Raw genomic sequence first — 23,555 nt, 5'->3', positions numbered from 1 at the left:
CCAGTGCAGGCCGTGTAAACTTGTTTCATTTTGACATCTGAATTTTAACTCCGCGAGTGCGCATTCCGACAGAGACCGCGCATATAGTGTCTGATTACGCATGCGCCTGGGCGCCACATACGGAGCAATATTCGAAGAGGGTGCACAACTCGAAAGAGGTCACTCATGTAGTGGTTGTCGTGGCACATGCGTCTTTTTATTTTTTATATAAAGCTAGGATGCGAACAATCAATCTCCATTGCAGAACACTCACATGAAGATGGCTGATTGGATGTCTGCCGAAATATCGTGGCAAGAAATCGACGTTATCCGGCTGCAAATTCCGAAATTACGTGGAATGAAATTGTGGCTCGCAGTCCATGTCCCCTGTGATTGGGACAGCAAGTTAGAGGTGGGCAATGGGGTACTGCCGCCAATAGGATCAAGCCTAGCAAAGCACTCTGTAGCCCAGACCGACATTTATATCGACAACAAGTTGGTATTTATTTTAAGATGTAGACTCAAGAGAAACTGAATCAGAGTTACATATGTAATAACGTGCGACATCTTCAATGGGTAGCAGCCTGTAACATTTCCAACCGCTTTAAGAACTGTGGATACCTGATGTGACATCGACCCAAGAGACATAGAAAGCGCTGCTGAGTCGTCTTGATTCACACACACACACACATGACTGCAGCCCCAGGCTGAAGCTGCCAGAGGCTGCAATCGTATGTGTGTGAGTTGCGTTTGCGTGTGTTTGTGTTTGTGTGTCTGTCGTCTATTTCCGACAAAGACATTGATGCCCGAAAGCTAGTATTGTGACAGATTTTTTGTTGTGCCTATCTGCGACTCGGCTTCTCCGCTGTGTAGTGAGTAGCAACTTTTCTTTTCATTATATTGTTACATTCCATCCTGGATTTTCCATTGTTCAATACATGAGTTTCTTCCTTTATATTAAAAGTGTTCTCAGTGGAATTTTTCTGGAAGAATATAACTTTTTTACATGTGATATTTTTTGATCCGAAACAGTCCATATCGTAATTTATACAGGATTAAAATGTTACAGTTATTTGTGCGTACTGCCAAAACCTGCGTTTCCTCTCGTCTGCTCATTGGTTAGTAGGCGCAGGTTCACTACATGTTCCAAAATCAGGCACATATTCGAGACGAGACCTTATGATTTCCTTGTTTTCACATGTCGTTGGCTAAATAATATGGAACACTTTATTACCGATACTGTAAGAGCTTACACACATACATGCCAAGTGAATAAACGGTTTTACGACAAAACCGTCACATTTCTCGTAATATGAATCTATAGTTTTTGCCATAGCAGCAATGAAGTCTTTCATATCATGTAGCTAACGAAATATTAAATATGAAAACAATAAAACCGATGCAAATACCTACCGAAGTTTCGTAAGCGAGGTGTAAGTGCGCCTTACGATGTATGATCAAATGAGAAGAAATGGAGATTTTGGCAGCACGGACAAATAACTGTAAGTAACATTTTATCTGAGTACAAATTATGATGTGTACAGTACAATACAAACCTGTGTAATCAGCGAAAAAATCCAATTAATATGCTCTCACTATACAAGGGGAAACACGTCCGGAAAGTAAATAAATATTGTATCGTCGGAAGAAAAAGGCGTTTCAATTAATAAAGTCAATGTTGTCTCACAGTTGGGTCACCGTAGGGCAATTACATTGTCTTGCTGAAGGTACTAGTCGTCAGTTTTTGCTGCAGATGTAAAAACAGTTGCACAAGACTGAACCGTCGATTACAGTAATACTCGCCGATGAGAGGTAATGCCAGAAATATGTGGGATTCAACTTCGTCTAATAAGATCACCCCGCCATCGGTAATACAGTACTTCCATTGCCACGTGTGATTTCCGATGGAACTGTGTTGTACCATCGCCGTGTCCTCACCAATTCGACTTTTTTTTCCATGCTTGGAACATCTAACGTCTGTGTATCTTGCGACGTTCGTGGTACAAAGTTACGCACGTGGGACCGTGGCTTCCAGTGCCCCGCAGTGACTGAATCGTTGTATATCTGCTCACAAGTTGTTGTATAGTAATAAGCTGACGATCAACTGAAGACTTGTATCGTCAAGTCAAAACGGAATTACTCTCTACTGTAGAATAGAACACTTTGAAAGAGCTCAAAAGCTACAAAGGAAGTGGAGAAGATCAAACACTGACGGCCTCCCGGTACGTAGCAGCCACTACCTGACGCTTCGCGGAGTTGGCCATACTGCTGTGATTCGAGCGAACGCCGTCCCTCCTCCACTGAAGAGATACTGTCCCACCGGCCCTGCTAGGGTGTGGCGCTTTGGAAGACAAACTTATGTTACTGCCTAATAAATGTGGATTAGGGACTGTCACCAGGAACAAGAGCAAATATTGGAAAACGGATAAGACATTATATTATATTCAGTGCTTACATCCAGGAAGCTATAGACCAATTTCGAGAAACTACTGAGGTGGGGATCAAAATTAATGGGCAGAAGATAGACATGCTACGTTATGCAGATGATATTGCTATAGTCACGGAGACAAAAGAAGATCTAGAGGAAGACCTCAGAACAATGGAAAAAATTCTATGCAATCAGTATGGAATGTGAATAAACAAGAAAAAGACTAAATTGATGGTATCCAGTACACGAGCAGAATATGAACCTCTGAGAATGAGAATTGGAAGTGAGGAGCTGGAAGTGATAGAGGAAGCACAGTCATAAGGGATGGTACAAGCCGGAAAGGAATTGAGAGCAGAATACAAAAGGTCAAAACTGCATTTAATGGGAGAAGGAACTTACTCACCAGCAACAAAAAAATGGTTCAAATGTCTCTGAGCACTATGGGACTTAACATCTTAGGTCATCAGTCCCCTAGAACTTAGAACTACTTAAATCTAACTAACCTAAGGACATCACACACATCCATGCCCGAGGCAGGATTCGAACCTGCGACCGTAGCAGTCCCGCGCTTCCGGACTGCAGCGCCTGGAACCGCACGGCCACCGTGGCCGGCACCAGCAACAACATCAGTCTGAAAATAAGGAAACGTATCATGAAAGGTTTCGTTTGGAGCGTGGCCCTATACGAATGTGAAACTTGGACAGTTGAAAATAGAAGAGAGAAAACAGCTAGAGGCCTTGGAGATGTGGTGCTATAGAAGGATGATGAAGATCACCTGCAGAGACAAAGTAACAAATGAAGAGGTGCTTAGAAGAGTACAGGAAACCAGATCTCTGTGGAACCACATCCAAACAAGAAGAGACAAACTTGTAGGGCACATCCTACGACACAACAGCATCATTGGACCAATAGCAGAAGGAGTTATTGAGGGAAGGAATCGGCGGGGGCGACCAAGGATATCATTATCCTTGGTTGCCCTCGCCGATTCCTTCCCTCAATAGCTCCTTCTGCTATTGGTCCAATAATGTTGTTGTGTCGTTGGATGTGCCCTACATGCAACATGCAACAGATCATGAATAACGTTGGATGTAACACATAAGTGGAAATGTAGAGGAAGGCAGACAGAAGAGAGGAATGGCGATCTGCTGCAAACCAACCTCAGGGTTGAACACTAAAAGAGAAAGAGGGAATAGATGTGTTATTGTCAATTATGTTCCTTTGGCGCACTCGTATGTAACGAGAACCTCACAACTGTATGGGAGCGGACTTCTGTAGTACACTACTGGCCATTAAAATTGCCACACCACGAAGATGACGTGCTACAGACGCGAAATTTAACCGACAGGAAGAAGATGTTGTGATAAGCAAATTATTAGCTTTTCAGAGCATTCACACAAGGTTGGCGCCGCTGGCGACACCTACAACGTGCTCACATGAGGAAAGTTTCCAACCGATTTCTCATACACAAACAGCAGTTGACGGGCGTTGTCTGGTGAAACGTTGTTGTGATGCCTCGTGTAAGGAGGAGAAATGCGTACCATCAAATTTCCGACTTTGATAAATGTCGGATTGTAGCCTATGGCGATTGCGGTTTATCGTATCGCGACATTGCTGCTCGCGTTGGTCGAGATACAATGACTGTTAGCAGAATATCGGATCGGTGGCTTCAGGAGGACAATACGGAACGCCGTGCTGGATCCCAGCAGCCTCGTATCACTAGCAGTCGAGATGACAGGCATCTTATCCGCATGGCTGTAACGGATCGTGCAACCATGTCTCGATCCCTGAGTCAACAGATGGGGACGTCTGCAAGACAATAACCATCTGCACGACCAGTTCGACGAAGTTTGCAGCAGCATGGACTATCAGCTCAGAGACCATCGCTGCGGTTACCCTTGATGCTGCATCACAGACAGGAGCGCCTGCAATGGTGTACTCAACGACGAACCTGGGTGCACGAATGCCAAAACGTCATTTTTTTGGATGAATCCAGGTTCTGTTTACAGCATTATGATTGTCGCATCCGTGTTTGGCGTTATCGAGGTGAACGCACATTGGAAGCGTGTATTCGTCATCGTCATACTGGCGTATGACCCGGCGTGATGGTATGGGGTGCCATTGGTTACACGTCTCGGTCACCTCTTGTTCGCATTGACGGCACTTTGATCAGTTGACGCTACATTTCAGATGTGTTACGACCCGTGGCTCTACCCTTCATTCGATCCCTGCGAAACCATACATTTCAGTAGGATAATGCACGACCGCATGCTGTAGGTCCTACACGGGCCCTTCTGGATACAGAAAATATTCGATTGGTGCCCTGGCCAGCACATTCTCCAGATCTCTCACCAATTGAAAACGTCTGGTCAACGGTGGCCGAGCAACTGGGTTGTCACAATACGCCAGTCACTACTCTTGATGAACTGTGGTATCGTGTTGAAGATGCATGGGCAGCTGTACTCGTACACACCATCCAAGATCTGTTTCACTCAATGCCCAGACGTATCAAGGCCGTTATTACGGCCAGAGGTGGTTGTTCTGGGTACTGGTTTCTCAGGATCTATGTACCCAAACTGCGTGAAAATGTAATCGCATGTCAGTTCCAGTATAACATATTTGTCCAATGAATACCCGTTTATCATCTGGATTTCTTCTTGGTGTAGCAATTTTAATGGCCAGTAGTGTATCATATTTTACTCATTAGGTGGAACTCTGTGGAAAGTCTCTTGGTGGTCAAGTGACACAGCATCAACCGGGCGCCAGTCTCTACAGACTGGGCGTCATCAGGAGAAAGTCGTAGGCCAGGGAAGTGAGGAGCAGCCCACGCATGCCCTCTGTGGGATTCCGACGCGTGCTGCTTGCTGCGCGCGCCGCGTGGCGGAGACAGGTTGGCGGCGAGACCGCGAGGGACGACCGCGGCGCCTCCGTGTCACCACGCCGTGCGCCTCCCGCGGCGGCCAGCTTAATCTCACGCAGACGTGCCCCGAATCCCGTAGCGGCCCGCAAACCGGAATGTCTGGCCCGCCGTGTCCACACAACAGGTGCCGCTGCTGGGCTCGCCGGCGCGATTGCCTCGGCGCACGCGCGTTTGGGAATTAATACGGTAGTCTTCAGCTCGTCCAGTGTTTACAGGTACTGCTGGCTCGTGTTGAGACACGTGTTTTCTCGGATCATTCGTCTCCTCTGAGATTAAAGACTTGCGGGTCAAAAGACGTGTCTCGCAGTGCAAAAGGAACTTTCTAGCATGGATCTTCAAATGGTTCAAATGGCTCTGAGCACTATGGGACTTAACTTCTGAGGTCATCACTCCCCTAGAACTTAGAACTACTTAAACCTAACTAACTTAAGAACATCACACACATCCATGCCCGATTCAGGATTCGAACCTGCGACCGTAGTGGTCGCGCGGTTCCAGACTGTAGCGCCTAGAACCGCTCGGCCACCCGTCCGGCCATGGATCTTCTTCTCTACACAGGAGTGTGTGCGGCAACAACATCATGTACCCAACCGGAATTCTAGCCTGGAACATTACCTTTCGCAGGGAATTATCTTGCTGACTGAGCTACCCAGGCCAGCCGGAGTGGCCGAGCGGTTCTAGGCGCTACAGCCTGGAACCGCGCGACCGCTACGGTCACAGGTTCGAATCCTGCCTCGGGCATGGATGTGTGTGATGTCCTTAGGTTAGTTACGTTTAAGAAGTTCTAGGGGACTGATCACCTCAGCAGTTTAGTCCCATAGTGCTCAGAGCCATTTTGATCTATCCAGTCGTGACTGACAACAACCCCTCGCAGATTTTCTTCTGCCAGTACCTTTTTTTCGCCTTTCTAAACTCATTTCTATCAGGACTGCTAGTGCTGCAAGATATTCAGGAGAATATTGTGACGTTTGGGAAGTGTAAGGTAGGTAACGGACAGAGGTAAAATTGCGTGGAAGGTTTGTCGGCTGTGCCTGCGTAGATCAGTCGGCAAGATCGCGTGAAAGACGAGGTTCTGCACACTGTTTTACACCAACGTGACGAAAGTCTGGTATAAGGAAAAAAATTGGAAATTTGTGATAAGGTCTTATGGGACCAAAGTCCTGAGGTCATCGGTCCCTAAGCTTACGCAATACTTTATCTAACTTAAATGAAATGATAATTAAATGGAGCTACAAACAGGCGTTGATGTACTTCATTGGGGACATGTTGAAAATGTGTGCCCCGACCGGGACTCGAACCCGGGATCTCCTGCTTACATGGCAGACGCTCTATCCATCTGAGCCACCGCGGGCACAGAGGATAGCGCGTCTGCACAGACTTATCCGTTGCACGCTCCCCGTGAGATCCACATTCCCAACATGTCCACACCACTACATTCGTAGTGCGCCTAATAGATGTTTGCCCATGTGGATCTCACGGGGAGCGTGCAAGGGATAAGTCCGTGCAGACGCGCTATCCTCTGTGCCCGCGATGGCTCAGATGGATAGAGCGTCTGCCATGTAAGCAGGAGATCCCGGGTTCGAGTCCCGGTCGGCGCACACATTTTCAACATGTCCCCAATGAAGTACATCAACGCCTGTTTGCAGCTAGGGTGTCCATTTAATTATCATTTCATTTCTAGCAAAGCTGCATGGTCATCCACGGTAACTATTCTTTCGGGAACAGATACTACCGTCATATATAGTTATCTAACTTAAAGTAAATTACGCTAAGGACAACACACACCGGCCACCCCACACGGCCTGGCGTAACGATATGCACGCAATCATACAGATGGCTGTAGCACCGCCTACATGAAGTATAAAAGCAGTGCCTCGGAGGAGCTGTCGTTGTACACAAGTGATTCTTGTGAAAAGGTGTCCAACGTTATCATGGCCGAACATCAGAAATTAACTGCCGAAATGGTAGTTGGAGCTAGACACATGGGACATTCCATTTCGGGAATCGTTAGGGAATTCAATATTCCCAGACCCACTGCGAGTGTACCGAGAATACCAAATTTCAGGCATTTCCTCTCACCATGGACAACGCAGTGCCGCGCGGTCTAAGGCGCTGCAGTCATGGACTGTGCGGGTGGTCCCGGCGGAGCTTCGAGTCCTCCCTCGGGCATGGGTGTGTGTGTGTTTGTCCTTAGGATAATTTAGGTTAAGTAGTGTGTAAGCTTAGGGACTGATGACCTTAGCAGTTAAGTCTCATAAGATTTCACACACATTTGAACATTTGACAACGCAGTGGCCGACGCCTTTCACTTAACGAGCGAGGGCATTGGCGTTGGCATTGAGTTGTCAGTGCTAATAGACAAGCAATACTGCGTGAGAGAACCGCAGAAATCAATGTGGGACGCTCGACGAACGTGTCCGTTAGGACAGTGCGGCGAAATTTGGCGTTTGTGGGCTGTGGCATCAGACTACCGACGCGAGTGTCTTTGCTAACAGCACGACATCGCCTGCAGCGCCTCTCCTGGGCTCTTGACCACATCGCTTGAACCTCATACGACTGGAAAACCGTGGCTTGAGCAGATGAATCCTGATTTCAGTTGGTAAGAGCTGATGGTAGGTTACGAAGCCATGGACTCAAGTTGTCAACAAGGCCCTGTGCAATCTGGTGGTGGCTTCTTAAGAAGTGGGCTGTGTTTACATGGAATGGATCGGGTCCTCGGTTTATGTTAGGCTCCTTGTGCCCATTTGCAACTATTCATGGACTTCTAGCCGAGCGGTCGAAGGCGCTGCAGTCATGGACTGTGCGGCTGGTCCCCTGGAGGTTCGAGTCCTCCCTCGGGCATGGGTGTGTGTGTTTGTCCTTAAGATAATTTAGGTTAAATAGTGTGTAAGCTTAGGGACTGATGACCCTAGCAGTTAAGTCCCATAAGATTTCACACACATTTCAACATTTTTTTCATGGACTTCATGTTCCAAAATAACGATGAAATTTTTTTGGATGACAATGCGCCGTATCTCAGGGCCACAATTGTTAGAGACTGGTTTGAAGAACATTTTGGACAATTCGAGCGAATGATTTGGGCATCCAGATCTCCCGACGTGAATCCCATTACACATTTATGGCCGGCCGAAGTGGCCGTGCGGTTAAAGGCACTGCAGTCTGGAACCGCAAGACCGCTACGGTCGCAGGTTCGAATCCTGCCTCGGGCATGGATGTTTGTGATGTCCTTAGGTTAGTTAGGTTTAACTAGTTCTAAGTTCTAGTGGACTAATGACCTCAGAAGTTGAGTCCCATAGTGCTCAGAGCCATTTGAACCATTTGAACACATTTATGGGAAGTGAGCGAGAAGTCAGTTAGTGCTCAATATTCTGCATCGGCAATACTTTCGCAACTAGGGATGGTTACAGAGGCAGCATGATCCAGTTTTTATATAGGGGACTTCCGACGATTTGTTGAGTCCATGCAACGTCGAGTTGTTGCACTTTGCCAGGTCCGACGCCATATTAGGAGGTATCCCATGTCATCTCATTGTAATTTGGCAGGAAATCTTACAAGTGCTGTGCCCTACAGAAGACACGAGACACAGTAATACATACACACGACGCCACACGGTATGGCCAGCCTCTAGAGAGAAGCAACATTGTTACAGCCATAGGCCACGCAACATTTGCCTTAGTATCCAATAATCGAGTTGCCTTACCATTTCCCAAAACGACAACCCACGTTCGACATCATGCCAACACTCGTACACCGACCTCCGAACCTTTCATCTCCAACAGCCAGATCCCTGTTCCTACAGCTCAGTGCCCACGTATCGCCCTCTGTCGCCACTTCCCCGCATTCGGCAACGTCTGCAGCATTAGTCTGGCGTGAAGCAACCGACTGGTGAACTATAACCGCAACAACAAGATCATTTCGAACTTTATTTTGTCAACAATGAACCTCAAACCCTTCATTATCAGTTCTCAATAAATAAACAGATGATTAAATGTGGGAACGTTTTTAAAATAGACGTCGCATTTAAGAAGGAAATATTCCTCAAATGAGCTGCAGTTTTCATCGTAGACATTGAAATCTTCTATAACTCGGCAACGCTCCTTTTGAAGAGCAAGGATGGGCATCTTTCAAAAATGGTTCAAATGGCTCTGAGCACTATGGGACTTAACTACTGTGGTCATCAGTCCCCTAGAACTTACAACTACTTAAAGCTACCTAACCTAAGGACATCACACACATCCATGCCCGAGGCAGGATTCGAACCTGCGACCGTAGCGGTCACGCGGTTCCAGACTGTAGCACCTAGAACCGCACGGCCATTCCGGCCGGCGGGCATCTTTTATTCTACTGTTCCAATAATCGTGGTGGCGCAATGTTCCGAACTAGGTTCGCGCCAGTTGAAACAACAATTTTCAAAGACTATCTACGAACAATCTCGTAAACTAATTATCCAGTCGGAGTGAAACAAGGATTCTTTCGAAGGTGAGCACACCTGTTCAAGTCTTTTTGGGCGCCAAGTGTATACTCCAGAAACTAAAAAATGAGTTGAGAGATTACTAGAGAGCAAGAGCTCGAATTAAACCTGAAACTATTTAGGGAATCCACAAAAAAGTAAATCTGGGTGGCACGACTAGTTGTACTTCCAAATATAAGTCCAGTGTGTTACCACTGCACCTGTTGCCAATAACAGAAATGAAACTGTGAACTGGAAAAAGTTTGAAATTTTCCTGGTTTTTTAAATGTTATATATACGAGTGTAAAATACAACCAGAATTACGGAAATGGACACGAATCCATGGAGCATAGCGACCTCATTGAGATTAGCTTACCAGGCACAAACGATCAGCAAGGAAGACTTCTCTTGCGTTGGATCCAAATGCTGCGACAGAAAACGGTGGAGAGAAGATTAATCTCTATTCTCAACTTAGAGTGGTCGAGTGTCGCAGTTAAAATGATATCCTTGCCCCCAGTGCAGAGTACTGCATGATAGATACCTTGCACTCTCTTATCATACCAATCTGCTCATAATTACACAACTAGTGCAATGCAGTAAATATGCACAGACATTCCTAATAGAATCCAAAAATGACATACTGCTCGTTTTAGTGGGAATTTGCAGTACCAGCGACGAAAGTTAGTATTTATATGCTAATATGTTCAAAAGTTATTTAACTTTGAAATACTGTATGAAGTGGACAAACCTACCAAGCAAGGGAAAAGCTGTATCGATCTAACATTTGCAAGTAGTATTTAACAAAATTCAAAACAATATGTATATTAAAACCTCCTGGCTGTTTAAAAATGCTGTTCATTTTTGGAGCACATCCTACGACAAGCTTAGAGACAGAAGTGATGACACTTTCTGTAGGATCTGACCATCATTTTGCAAGACAATGCTGAAGCACGTACAGTGCAAGCTGTTACTGATTTTTTTGACTGATGGGGTTGCTGAGTGCTATACCACCTACTGCACTCCCCTGATTCAGGCCCTTGTGAGTTCAACTCGATTTCTAAACTGAAGGAAACACTTCACGGCATTCGCTTCAGAACTGCTACAAATTCGTCGGGCAATAGACCTCGCCGCTCGAACTGTCAACACAACTGGCACTGCTAAGAGTATCCTACGACTTCCACATCGCTGGCAACGGGTTATACACAATGCTGGAGAGTGCTTTGAAGGTCAGCAAAACTTTGAAACACATATCTATTTTGTATGAGCTGTAAATAAATAGTTGCCACTACTAAAGTTCCAACCCTCGTAACTAGGAGTCTTCGTTGAAGTGGACACGCACTTCGAACTCAAGAAGAAAGGAAAATTTATCAACTATGTGCAGAAAACCTTCAAGGAAAAATACATAAGTTATGTCGACGACATCAGAAAAGATGTGAAAATTTTGCATGTGATGAATTGCAAAATTTAATGCCAAGACAAAACTGCCTGGCAAAGCATTGTGGCGTTAGCGACGAAGAGCTTTCATAGCTTGCGATGCTTGTTAATAATAATAACAAAAATAATAATATATCCCACTTCTCATATCATTATCGTATTTAAAATTAAATGTACTTCGTAAATTAATTAAAAGCTTCAAAACAAAAATTGTATACCACTGCTGTGTATTATACACTACTGAGGTTTTCTTTTTTTATCTCAGTACCTGCGTGAGTGTACAACACTGCCTACATTAATTCAGTCATTTCTCCCTCTCTTGCGACGATTTTAGCGTTTGTAGATATGAAAATATGCTGTTCGTACATATAATTTTCCAATAGAAAAAAAGTAGGGAGCAATAATTAATAAACAGTACTGACATGAAAACAAAATGAGTACACTTTTAGGCATTTATTACCTTTGTTTGTAAGTTTCAGTCCAGTTTCTTTGCCAATTAACGCTTAGAGACGTAGAGGTCTCATGAAGTCGTTTATATAGAGCTGATAACTGCCTCTTAATGCAACAAAGAGTGTTGCGGCCTCCGTTTGATACTTGCCCCAAAATATTATCGTACTGTTCTATATTTATTTGTTATCATCTTGAGTCCTAAAAAGGTAAGAACAATTAGTGTTAACATCCCGTAGTCATGGCGGTCATTAGAAGGAATGGTAGGATTTAGGGTGTTTCAGCGCAACCCTCGGAGCTCATGAATGTCTCTGAAGACGGTTAAGCGAAGGGAAGGATTCGTCTGTGACTTTTCTGTAGGAACAATTCTAACATTCACGGCGAAAATCCAGATCAGGGTGACTGGATGGAAATATGAAATCTCAGTCCACGGAATATAATTCCAGCGTCTTATTCACTACGAAGCTCTACTCGGCTGGAAAGGGTCGTGTTGTAGATTATTCCTTTTTAGGTACTTCGATGAAGAAAATTTACAAAAAAATCAGCATGGCTTTTTAAGTGAACGCCATGTCCATGACAATATGAACAACCTGGCACCCATATCAGTGATTAAACTATTGAAACATTAAGCATGCAGTCAACATCCGAAGCAATGTACGGTGGAACGAACTCGTTAATTTTTTGGCTGGAAAGTTAAGTTTGACACTGATGTTCTCATGGCCTGTCCTTGAAAGATGTAGCCCATCTACGAAGGTCGTCAAATTTGGACTAGTGGCTGGCACTTAACGTACACTTAAATACTCTGTGCCTGTCTGCTATACTAACTATGTACGAATTTCTCAACATTTAGAAAATATTCAAAGGAGGAATGCATGATTCGTAGTGAAATATTGATGACCTGACAAATGCTTTGTAGACAATCTCAATGGATTTTATTTCGTCTTATTATAGGCAGACACGGGACATCATAAATCATCTGTTCATAAAATCTTATAAATTATTTACACGGTAAGTCTAAAAAAACACAACAATCCAAATAATCATACAGTGAGAAAATTGGACGAACTGTGACATATCGGCAATGTGCGTCAAGTTTTTGGTAGCTGTAGCAACGAAAATATAGTAACAGATTAAACTGCTGACGTAACATTGTTTCATTACAGACAAATTCTTCTCGACATTCTCGCTTAGCTTGAAGCACAACGGGCTAGCTTGAGAGACAAGGAGGTCTGGCATACCTGGGTGGGGCCGTAAGGGGGGGGGGGTAAGGAGGGTAAACGACTGTTGGTTTCGTACACCGGCCAGGATGGGTATGTTTTTTTAAGCGGTTTCACACACTCGTTTTGGTGAAAGCTGTGCTCGCCCCCATAAAATACGATGTACAAACAGTTAAAAGTACTGTAACAAACAGAACAAACTTTACACGATTCACAGACAGATATGCACTCGACTTCCCTCCTCTAGGTTAATTCACGCATTTTTGGCAGGAAGGGCAACAAACCACAAAGTTAAAGCAAAATAAATTTGCCAAGTTAAGAAATCTGTGGATCTCTTTAAATAATATGCATGCAAGAAAAAAGAGAGACATATTCCACGCAACGTGACTGACACTCCAGCGCTAGTTCTGACGTAAATATACCTTTCATAAGAAACTTCCAGGCAGATTAAAACTGTGTGCCGGACCGAGACTCGAACTCGGGACCTTTGCCGTTCGCGGGCAAGTGCTCTACTAACTGAGCTACCCAAGCACGACTCACGCGCCGTCCTCACAGCTTTACTTCTGCCAGTACCTCGTCTCCTACCTTCCAAACTTTACAGAAGCTCAGAAGTTGGTAGAGCACTTGCCCGCGAAAGGCAAAGGTCCCGAGTTCGAGTCTCGGTGCGGCACACAGTTTCAATCTGCCAGGAAGTTTCATATCAGCGCACACTCCGATGCAGAGTGAAAATCTCATTCTGTATACCTTTCATAGTTCACTAAGTAAATGTATGCGAAAGTTTATCGTTTCGGTGTTCATGTCAAAGTGTTAACGCCAAGACAAATGTTAACGGCGATCATCCTTCGAAGTGGATAAAATTAAACTGCGTAACACATTCAATGTTAATTCAATCATTGCATAATCGAGTCATATTTACAAGAACTTGGCAATATGAGCCCACTAATCACTATGGCATTGCACACTCTCTGGCGTGGATGCATGCACCGATTCTGTTGGTAAGGCTATCATAAAGCCGTCATAACCTATTCTGAGGCAAACTAGCCCACTACTGTTGGAAATGGTATTTGATATCCAGCATACTGGCAGATGACGTCCGAGCTGATCCCACACACGTCTCACCTGGGGATCTCGCTGGGCAGACGAGCACCTTAACATCACGCACAGGTAACATGTGTCGACGAGCATTATTCTGTTGAAAAATGGCTCCACGATACTATCACAAGAGTAGAACGACAAGGGGACGCAGGATTTACGTGATGTATTGTTGTGCCTTCAGAGTGGCCTCAGACACTATCAGCCGTAATATGAACCGATACAGACGGATCCTCATACAGAGACATCAGGAGAACATTGGTGTGCCTCTCCAACACATTAGAAGATAGGGGCCTATTCCCACGATGCCCCCGTACTAACAAACGTTTATCATCCAGTGTTGTCCAGAATCGCTATTCATTGCTGAAATGAATGCGACGCCATTCACCAGGAGTCCATGCTTCTCAATCACGGCACCACTTGTGTTGAGGTGTTAACGGCAGCCTACGCATGGGACCGCAATTTCCTGCTCTGGCTGCCGTGAGTCTCCGATCAGTGCCATGGGATGACATAGAATGTTGCAGTTCATTACCTGTTCTCTGATGGCAGGAGCAGATGTGAAGTGGTTACAATGCTCTCGGTGCACAACACGGAGATTATCCCTTTGGTTTTCAGACCTAGTCCACCTGAACCAACACACCTGTGTGCCTGCCCTCACGTTTCCTTGCAGTCCAACATCGGGACATTTTCACATTCAGATGCACCAGAAATCTAGATATCCCACGAGTCGACAAGCCGGCCAAATGGAGACCCTCGAAGAGCTCCCTTTCAAACTGTGTCAGGTGCGAATATCGCTGTCTCATGGGAGTTCGTGGCATCTCCTTCAGTGAGTTCTCAACATCTGGCGCTGGTCGGGCCTCTTGTATACGCTACTTCGCCTGGTAATAACACTAAACATGAACAACGCTGATGCACTATGGTGACAATTCTAGCAGCCACAGTGTGCACGAAGTCACATCAGGATCCGACCATGTTTCTTGCGAGCTTCACTTTTTTTGTTAGCATTCAGTATTATGGCTCCCGTGTAACGGTATATAGGGTTATTTTCTCCACCGTTTACAAACTCTAAGGATTGATCGATCTACATCTACATCTACATCTACATTGATACTCCGCAAGCCACCCAACGGTGTGTGGCGGAGGGCACTTTACGTGCCACTGTCATTACCTCCCTTTCCTGTTCCAGTCGCGTATGGTTCGCGGGAAGAACGACTGTCTGAAAGCCTCCGTGCGCGCTCTAATCTCTCTAATTTTACATTCGTGATCTCCTCGGGAGGTATTCCGGGATTTGTGTCATCAATCCTATTCACAGATGAGTCAACCTTTACGTGGAACGACAAGGGGACGCAAGATGTACGTGATGTACTGTTGTGCCTTCAGAGTTGCCTCAGGCACTATCGATGAGAGGATACGGAAAAAAAGTCTAATGAATTTATGTCCGGAAGTGCTTGGTTTCCATGCTAGAGACCATTTATTGAATTATATTCCGCTGCAGAATGAAAATCTCATTCTGGAATTATACTTCGTTACAGACTGCAGCTTAAGATACGCTGTACCATGCAGCCACAGTTACAGTATGAATGGTTCCCTCCTAGAGGGTGGTGCTATTCGTCATACGTCATGCCGTACCTCCCTCCCCTGCCATAGAAATTGGTAATGTTGTGCCCGATGTGATGCAGCGTTGTAAACAATGGTTCCGTATTCGAATCGAGAGCTTTCCGACATGGTGTTTAGTCACGGAAAAGCAAAGGGCAACGGCGGGTAGCAAGGTTGTATCAGGAGACCTACCCCGCCGACAAGAACCACAGTATTCAATGTTTGCAACAGTGTCTCGCCGTTTGATTGAGACAGGATTGTTTTAGGAAGCAGGAAATCATGAAGGACGTATCCGAAATGTTCGGACACCAGACTTGCAGGAAAATGTGATCGACACTGAGGAAGGCGACCGCTGTGTCAGTACCATGCAGTTGGCCCGCCTGTACAGGGTAAGGCAGACGAGCGCGTGGAACATTCTCCATGACAATTGTTGCTACCCTTATCACCTACAGTGTGTGCAGGGCTCACTAGCGACAGACTTTTCTCATCGGTAGCAGTCTTGTCATTAGTTTCTGCACCAGGCAACCATGATTCCGGGATTTGTGTCATCAATCCTATTCACAGATGAGTCATCCTTTACGTGGAACGACAAGGGGACGCAAGATGTACGTGATGTACTGTTGTGCCTTCAGAGTTGCCTCAGGCACTATCAGCCGTAATCTGAATTGATATCGACGGATCCCAACACCGAGACGTCAGGACAACATTGGTGTGCCTCTCCAAAACATTAGAAGATAGGGTCCTATTCCCACGATGCCACCGTACTAACAAACGTTTATCATCCAGTGTTGTCCAGAATCGTGATCGACACAGTCCACAGTCCACAACAGTCATCTGTGGGATAGTATGCAGAACCCACATGGCATGGTGACAGGGAATCATCAGCATCGGTGCAGCCGGAATGTGTGGGCCGGAACAATTTCCGACCGTATTTTGTGACCAGTCTTCCTTCCACGTCTCCTAACAGGCCGGAACTATCGACGTTTCTTGCAGATGACTTTACCTCCCCTGCTGGAAGAAGTGCCAGTGATGATTCGAAGTATTAAGTGGCTGCTACATGATGGGCTCCAGCCCACTTTGCCGTTAACGTCCGGACACATCTCAGTCGGGCCAGTTGCATGACCTGCTCGGTCATCGGATCTCAACCCGTGCGATTTCTAATTACGGAGCCATATCAAAAGTATCGTGTATGCAGAGCCCATTCCAGAGTTGGAGGCACTGAAGCAGCGTATCGTGCTGCCTTTGACACTGCTCGGATGCGGCCTGGCCGATGTGAACATGTGAGACAGAACAGGCTACGATGCGTGCACGCATGCGTTCAGACACATGGAAACCATTTTCAACACATACTGTACCAGTGGCTTCAAGATACAACGCGTATTAGACAGCAGTCTCTGTAACAATGTATGATTGAATGGTCTCTAGCGTGGAAACCATGCATTTCCGGAGGTAAGTTCATTAGACCTTTTTTTATTTCGTATTCTCTCGTGATCAATCCCTACAGTTTGTACACGGTGAAAAATCACCCTGTATAATTTTTTCGAACAGATGACGGTAATAGTGTATCATAATAGAAGTGTTAAGTTTCAGCTGTGGTTCTGGGCAGAAACAGAAACAAGCAAAATGTGTAACATAGTACTCGAAGCAGTCTATTGTTACTAAGTATCTTTAGATTACTACCGATATCTCCATATAACATATTAATTCGCAGGAAGCATGTGTATCTGAACTTACTCCTTACAGTGTAATAATTAGCTTCCCGACTCTGATGATGAGAAACTGTCCTATTCCCATCGTCTCCCATTCTTTGCCAAATATAGGCAAGGGAATTGTTTTTTCAATCTCTTAACGTGCTACTAGCAACTCTGGCGACGAGTGCCACCTGGAAAATACTATTTAAGATCATTATAGCGACGGAAATCATACAGTCCCAGTTTACAAAGTAACAAATTCTTTGTTACAATTGAGGTGATGGTAAATAAGGAAGGAATAAAAGTACTCACCGATTGTTAATACTGAAAATTCTAACGAAACACAACCACAGTGTCATTAATATTACTAAGATGTGGGGTCCAAAATAACAAATGAACATCACATATCTGTTGTTTTTATTTTAATTTACCTTTCGTGTGCTTCTTATTTTGTCTGCAGCATCTATTCTCACGGCGTTGACATCTTCACAGAATAGCTAATAATGCCATTTCCAAAATTATTCAGTCAAATTATTCAAATGAAGTCAAAATGAAACCATCCTCAAAGTCTCTTCAATACGATTTCTTAGAGAGGCCATATAAAGATACCAAAGCTTTATGCTGTAAAAACGTTGTACCAGAGCAATAACTACTAAAATTAGGCGATATAGTTCCAGAAACAGCTAAGCAGCTCGTCCAGTCAACGACAGCTCTGAGACAGATAAGAAGAGCTAGGTGCCGTGAAGCGAGCCACCGAAATGCAAATGACAGCGGACCAGTAAGTAAAGCCGTTCTTTCTGTAGCCAGAATCAAGAAACTGTAGCCAATACTGGGTAGAAAGCAGTGCTATTTCAACTCCCTCGAATCCGAAAACATTAATTTCGTTGATTTTTACATTTGCAGGTGATACAAGAAAGACGATACTTTTAACGTAACTAAATATTTAGTTCCACGAATGCGTGGTGTCTGTTGTTTCGGAGATGTCCGAAAGAAAAGACACCACGCATTCATATAACTGAGTCGTCTCAACTGGCAATGAATCCACCACTCAGTGCGAAAGCATAATCATGTTCGACCTCCTGCAGGAATCTCAAAGTAGCGAGCATAGAGTAAGTGGACAGGGACTGTGGATACTCTTTTTTTATAAAAAAAAGAAAAGAAAAGAAAGAGATAATAGTCTGATAACTGAATGTAATGTTCTGTTAAAAATTCTCTTTTATGTTTGTTAAAAGCCACGGCTAAATTTTCACAGGGCGCTATTGCCAAAAATATCATACGTATTCCAACGTGAAGACATCCGTCTTATGACGGTTAATATTACGCGATAAGCCAATCAAACACATTGCTTGGTTATTTTTCTGTGAGGCTTGATGCTATGTGCAATGGCAGCGTACTCATTTATAGAAGTTACTCCTAATAAAACTGTACCTCTGGCCACAAATTAATTGGAAAATATTACAAGACGCCATTTTGTATTTGTTGAGATTATTCTTTTTAATACTTTTAGCATTAAATGAATAGTAAAATAACTTATATTATTTTTGTCATTAATGGCGTCGCTACAACAATGAGCCTATACAAAATGGCCAGGGCAACATTTAATTATTACGTAAGTAAATCATGGCCAGGAAAGACACTTGCTACTGACGAAAACACAATTTTTATGAGCAGTAGTTTCATATATATTCAAAATATTACTAGTATTACTACAGTTAAGTATTAGTTACAGACCGTGAACAGTAAGCGCCCATCAGCTATAACATCAGAACCAAGAAGACAATGAAACAAAAAACGTTCATTCCTTTTGAATCAAATGACAAAAATATTACAAATTATTATTCTGAGAGCCATATAGCGCTTCCATTGTTGACTATCGAAAATTTAATTTATACTCATTTTTCGGAGGATATGCTATAATAGGTGGCGCTAGGTGAGAATGTGGGTCTGCCGGGGACGGGGGCGGGGGGGGGGGGGGGGGGGTTGTCCCGGTTGCGCAGTGGTTAACGCAACTACATAGTAAGTAGGAGATCCCGGTTCGGTACACATTTTCACTCGGCGTCACTGATTTCGCTTAAAGTCCCGATGCAGCCGACATCATGATTTCCGATCCTTTCTCCTTCTCCTACACCATCAACACACGTAATAAATATTTAGTAGTCATGCTCGTCTCGTGTTGATTGAATAGTTGGGAATGACGCTATGCTCTGAATAAAACTCGTCATCGTTTCCTGTAGCTGCGCACAATAATTTTAAATGCATTGCTTCTAATGATTGTGCAAATTACTAAATTTCTAATTGGACCCCTGGCTTTCGAATACACCGTTCTGCCTACAACAAAAATGTCGAACATCAAATGGTGAACATAAGACAAAGCTGACACAAATAAATTAAGCAGTTAGATAAGAGTGTCCGCTTTCGCCCATATTTTTAAATATATACGTATATATCCGTGATCAAAAAATGGATACCGACAATAAAAAGATTTTAAAATTTATAATGGATCTTGTTAACAGCTTTTTACTGACAACCAAGTAATTTTCACTCAAAAAGATAATTACCTACAGGAAGCTCTATTTAATTTAAATAAGACAGCTAGAGAATACAATCTGAATATCTCCAGTACAAGGAAAAAATCAGTGCCATTTTTGATCACCCCTTACGAGTTATGATCAAAATTGACAAGCAGATTATAGAGCAAGTTAATAGATTTAAATATTTACGGTTCAGTATAACATATGGGATAAATAATGAAATACATAATTAATTAGACCTATTTAATTATTTCTGTGGAAGTATATGCAGAACGTTGGGAAAGACAGTTCAGGGAGATACACAGCTGAATTCCGTAAGGTTACGGCTGTACCTACGCTACTCTGTGCATGGTGAAAGCTAGGGCCCCTAAGAAGAGAGACAGCAACATCTGAAATGAACTTGCTTAGATACGTGGCTGCAGATATATTTATGAATGAAAAGAGAAATGATGACATTCTAGCTAAACTGACTCTATAAAACACAGCTGAAACAACAAAATAATATCAGATAAGATAAAAGGAACACATAAACCGTACGCAAAATACAAGAATAACTACAACTTTATAAAACCATATAAGGAAAGGGCATAAGATCTTTAGGGAGACAAATGAAGAGATGGCTTGACGAATTTTGAAGTACACAGGACCAAAAGAGTTCATTACCTGACATAGATGATAATGGTGACGACTATGATGATGATGGTGAAGAACTAATGTGTCTAATGCGTCATGTATTTTAATCTTTCGAAGCATCTTGACAGATTTACAGGCGTTCAGTTTATTGTCCATCTTACAGGAACGACTATGAAGAGTTACTGAAAAATTAAACTTTTAAATATGATGAAACCCTAGAACTATTTACATATTGGCTGATAGTCAATCTAAATCTGACACTGAGATCAACGACATGTTATGGTAAATTATGCGAATAGGTTGTTCTGTTAATGAATGATCGAAAATCGTAGCCTCGCTATTGAACGCAATCACAATACAGAAGTGCGTCGCTCGCACTAATGAACGTTGTCACTCATATAAAAAACGCTGGCTGTTGAAAACTATTCTTCTCGTTCTTGGATGGGCCAATTTAAAATCCTTATTCGTTGTACTTTTCTTTTGTTCCAGTACTCTTTCATCGATCCACTATATTTTTTCTTCCTGTCTTCTGAACAGACAATTTTTTTTCACTTTCTTTTCTTGGAATCCTTACATTTAATAGGTTTCTCCTAAACACTTCTTTTTTCAGTTGTTTCTTTATATTTTATATTTTCTCCGAACCCTGTTTCATTTCTTATATCCAGCTTGTGGACTTTTTACTTCCCAAATATTTGAAAATCTTTTTGGTTAATCCACTTTTTTGCTTTAAATATAAATGCCCAAAAAATTTCAGTCTTCATTTTCTATTTACTTCGACGTGTTTTCTATATGTCGACAACTTTCGTCGTTGCTTCGTAATTTCCAACCTTCCACAGTTCTTCATTGGCCTAATATTTTCCTTATAGTTCATCTTTCTAGTATTTCTTATGTATCTAATTTATAGTTGAACACTAGACATTCGCTTGATTATAGAGGTTCTGGCTTCACTACTGTATTTTAATGTCTTATTTTTGCATTTTTAGACAGATATTTTTTATTCTTTAGTTGCACCGTATGCACTACCTATTTTATATATCCACTCTTCTATTACAGCTTTGTCCACACTATTTTGTTGATTTATTTCCTCAAGATATTTAATTTTTTTAACTTTCTCGGTTTGAGCAATACCTGTTTTCAAAAATTTCGGTACGTTTTTAATGTTTATTAAAAATTTGTATTTTACTGCATAACTTTTTAAGCCACTCTCACCGGTTATTTCTTCTAAAAGATAAATTTGTATTACAGCTGATGTCACATTTTCAGGAAGTATAGCAAAGGTGAGACTGTTTTTTAGCATATTTTTGTTTCCACTTTCAAGTCACTATTTGTGAAAACTTACAGTCATTTAGTTATTCATTACAAATTCTCGTCGTTACTTCTACAGCATAATTTAAAAGAATTGAGGCTAGACCATCGCTTACGATTCACCATTGTTGATTTCAAAGGGCTGGGATATTTCTCTCATAAATTTCACTTCAGATGTTGTGTCTGTAAGTGTTTCATGAATTAGACTAGCTAATTCTCGGAGTATTTTTCTATAGTTTCTCTGTCAATCAGAGACCTGTTTGAAATCAACAAACTTTACTAGGACACCTTTTCAATTCAGTAATCTGTGGCGAATGACACATCAGACTAAATAATTGTTAAGGTGATTTGGGCTTCCCAAAATCACCTAACCATTGTTGTTTCTGATCTGTTTAGTAGAACTTTGAAAAGTGTTTTATATGCAACTGGTAGCAAAGAAATTGCCTGTTTATGTCGTGGGTGAATCGGGATACCCTTCACTCACATTTTCCTATTTACCGGATTTCTACAAAGAACAATTTTAGCTCATGTTTCACTTTTGGTAAAGATCATTTCAAACGTTCCTCTGTAACAAAGTCTTATCCACGAGCTTTAATGTTTTTCTAAGTTTTCAATTAATTCAATTTCTTTCTTGTAGTCGAATGTAAATCTTTTTCTGGAGTTTCATGAGCGGTTGAGAATTTGTGTTTATTGATTGATTCTGAACAATTAAGAATCTAATCAAAATATTTTGCAATTATTTCACAAGTTTGAGCGTTGCTTAGCCAAGTCTGCCACAAACACTTGGGGCTTAGCATCCTATCAGTCTGTCCTTAGATGTCTGATAAACTTCACGGGTATTATTTGTAGAAAAAATTTTCTCAATTTCCGCTAGTTTCCTCTTTTTAAAATCTCTTTTAGTTCCTCTAATTATTTTTGCTGTTGAAATTGGTCGTGATGTTCAATTTGCCTTGATCATTACCAACTTTTTCCCCATTTTTTGGTCCTGTCTGTTAAATTCTTCATATATTTCATTCCACCATATCTTATTTTTATTTTTGATAGACTCAAATGTTTTCTGTGCAGCATTAATAATTTTATAGATAATGCTTTCCAAATTCCATCTTGAGCTATTTTAATTCCATCTAGAATTTTTGAATTGATTCTTTTGTTATAGTAAGTCTGTATGTATTACATTTTAATAGTTTTTTGGATTTTCTTTGTATTTTATTAGCGTGGAGTTTAACCTTAATTTGGGAGAGGTTATGATGAGAATCAAATTTACTATTCCTTATTATTTTCTCATTCAGAATTTCCTTAGTACTATTTTTTTAGAAACAGCTACATGATCCATCTGGAATTCTCCAAACATAGGATTTGGAGATATCCATATCTTGGCTTTTCTTGAGAGCTTCCTGAAGAAGGTCAACATTAGTTTCAAGTGAGAACTCCGACATATACTGATCAGTGTCATACAATTTTTATTGGTTCTCTTGTGGGTGGCTAATGCGCTACTGTGTTTTTAAATTTGTCTCCCGTGTCTATCTGAGCACTGAAGTCACTCTAAAGCAATACGATGTACATTTTTAGTATTTTGGATTTATCGATTTGTAAAATATACCAAAATTCATCCGTTTTTTCCGCATTCTTCTCGTGTCTTCATTTATCAAAGCACGGAAATTAAAACCTGTGTATTCTTTGGAATGAGATTTTCACTCTGCAGCGGAGTGTGCGCTGCAGAGTGAAAATCTCATTCTGGAAACATCCCCCAGGCTGTGGCTAAGCCATGTCTCCGCTATATCCTTTCTTTCAGGAGTGCTAGTTCTGCAAGGTTCGCAGGAGAACTTCTGTTAAGT

At 42.6% G+C, this 23,555-nt stretch overlaps 2 non-coding genes across 2 annotated transcripts; one reads left to right on the top strand and one right to left on the bottom strand.

Annotated features, from left to right (window-relative positions):
- Positions 1-6,601: 6,601 nt before the first annotated feature.
- Positions 6,602-6,676, bottom strand: Trnat-ugu (transfer RNA threonine (anticodon UGU)). Its single transcript has one exon. It is a non-coding gene; the product is annotated as a tRNA-Thr (tRNA).
- A 169-nt stretch (positions 6,677-6,845) lies between these two features.
- Positions 6,846-6,922, top strand: Trnat-ugu (transfer RNA threonine (anticodon UGU)). The gene has a single exon. It is a non-coding gene; the product is annotated as a tRNA-Thr (tRNA).
- The last annotated feature ends 16,633 nt before the right edge of the window (positions 6,923-23,555 follow it).

This window comes from Schistocerca serialis, chromosome 4 (assembly GCF_023864345.2).
Source record: "Schistocerca serialis cubense isolate TAMUIC-IGC-003099 chromosome 4, iqSchSeri2.2, whole genome shotgun sequence".
NCBI classification, from domain to species: domain Eukaryota; kingdom Metazoa; phylum Arthropoda; class Insecta; order Orthoptera; family Acrididae; genus Schistocerca; species Schistocerca serialis.
The sequence above is the reverse complement of the archived record's forward strand: the minus strand, read 5'-3'. Positions and strand labels throughout refer to the sequence as shown.